The sequence below is a fragment of the Rhagoletis pomonella genome, unplaced genomic scaffold (genome assembly GCF_013731165.1).
Source record: "Rhagoletis pomonella isolate Grant_MI unplaced genomic scaffold, Rhpom_1.0 Rhpom_scaffold_00004, whole genome shotgun sequence".
In the NCBI taxonomy this organism is placed as follows: Eukaryota; Metazoa; Arthropoda; class Insecta; order Diptera; family Tephritidae; genus Rhagoletis; species Rhagoletis pomonella.
In genome coordinates, this window is record NW_023458558.1 from 70797850 (window position 1) to 70800335 (window position 2486).

The window sequence follows — 2486 nt, forward strand, 5'->3', positions numbered from 1 at the left end:
ACATGTGCCTTGTATATGACATCACAGCTGCCCGGCGGAATGTAGGACACACAAATGTACAGCACACCACAGGTGCCATGTAATTTTACACAAAGCTGATCCAACAGGGAGTTGGCATCTAGCAGCGGATAAAAAGAAGCTCGAAGATATCTGCGCGCAGCTATCAGTACACCACCACCCCTACTAACACCAGTTTTAGCAAAATCTCTGTCTTTGCGAAAAACGTCAAAGAGAGCTGGATTAAAGAACTCCGCATCGAAAAAGTTAGCATTCAGCCAGGTTTCTGTCAGAACGAAGCAGCCATAATCCAATTGTGAGCTGAGAATGTAGACAGATTCGGATTTTGTCCTGAGTCCTGAAGTATTTTGGTGATAGATACTTATTTTCCGATCACCAGAGGTGGAATGACTTTTTACTTCTTGGGCTGCGGCTGGGCATCTTTTTGAAAAAAATCAAAAGGCCGGACAGCAACGTTGGATGGATATCCGATGACAGAATTTTTGAGTAGTCAGATTCTGAAACTCCAAGCTTGAAATTAATGTGCTTAATAGTTTCCAAATCAGAATCCTTTTGACCAGTTTATAGCATACAATTGTCTTCTTATCGATAGCTGCATATTTAGCCACATAGCCAATGATGTCATCAGTCCTTACAGTAGGCAAAAACGATGATAAGTGCAGCCATTTGCGGCGAACAACAACTCCCAGCTCCGAGTTATCATTTGACCCAAATACACACCGCCTATGTCTCTTATGAGTACGCTTTTTATCCATAGCGGGCCACTGTGCATTATTTGCTTGCGCATTGTTAGTTGCGTTTTTCGCTAGTGCATTGCTCAACCTAGCACTGTTCGCCAAAGCCGCAGCAGCGGCATACGTAGGCACAGCGTTAGCGGGGCCAGTTGGTGAACAGGGAGAAGTACAAGCGGGCGGAAGAGATGAAGCAGAAAAACCGATGTTATTACCAGGAGTAGTTGGCGAGCGAGTAAAAGCAACAGCAGCAGAAAAACCAGTATTACTACTAGGAGTAGTTGAAAAACCGGTATTAGTATCAACTACATCAAGAGCGGTATAACCAGTATTTCCAGCTCTTCTTAACCGCATAGCCTCTTGCAGTATCTTTCTTGTAGCAGAAGCCGGACTCTCAAATTTAGAAAGAGTACCTTCAAAACCAACAACATGTAGAGAGACTGCAGATTTAGTTCTCCTTCTGTAGTCGCTGAAAGCGCGGAGAGTACGGTTGCGATCAATTGATGTATAGAATTTGATCGTCACTACGCTGCTAGTATTACTATTCATGCGCTTGATACGGAAATGTCTCTTATTTGCGGAACATGAAAATCAATGGACAAGCACACCAAATTAAACGTGCTCTTTAAATTCTCTCCTTCAATAAACGGTATGCCAAAAACAACCGCATCAGCAGCAACTTCGGGAGCAATTTTCTGTGCTTCCACTTTCTCAACCATAAGGCGCAGCTTCTCAACTTCGGTTTCACACCTCTGGTATTTTGTCTCCAAGGCAGTAATCCGCTCAGCAGAGTCATTCACCTTGGAGGTAAGCACAGCGACTTCTGTGTCTATCTTCTTAACTAGTGCAGCCTCTACTTCGGTTATTTTGCTACAGATACTATCGAAAAGAGACTGTAATTTCTCTGTCTGACACTGTATTTTCTCCTCAAGTTCACGAATCGCAGTTAATATTGACGGCAAAGCAGCGACACTCATTTAGTTTCAATGTCTTAGGCGAAGGGGAACCTTACTTAAGCGCCTTTTAAGTGCAGAAGGGGCAGCTGGTGACATACCTTAGTAAATTCAAAAACAATAAACGCAGGCAGTAACAAAGTCAATCGTAACGCTAGAGCTTAGAGTAAAATTAGCTTATAATTCACTCAGGTGAACTGCCGGCTCAACAGCAACATAAAGTTATCAACTTTGTATCTTATATTATAGAAATACCACGTAAATTTACTGATTAAACGGAGCAAAAACACTATGCACGTCTGTACTCATGAACGGCTATTTATTTAATATTAGAAAATTTGTTTACAATTATTTTGACCAAAATTAAAGCATTTAATATAAATGTCTATCAATTTTTAATAATAAAGTGGTAAGTGCATGGACGGCCGAAGAGGTCCTATTAAACTTTGCGAAAAGCAATGAATGCCTATACAACATAAAAGCACAAATCTACGCTACGTTCATTTAGCTTTACATAAAAGCGGTACCGCTATTAGCATTGAGAATAGCGTTCGGTATGATACGGTCGTAATATTACGGCACCGCTTTTTGAGGAAACCAAAGCTTCACCAAAACGTTTACTGCTAGGGAAAAGGGATATTTCCATATCCCGTAGGGCACTGTCACACGGTCAGTATTTATTGGCGTGATCCAAGTAGTTGTGTTTATTGAGACCGAAAAAAGCTCAGAGCAGCTCAAGTTAAGCAGAATCGAGCAGATGTCAAAAAATAATAGAGCACGTTAG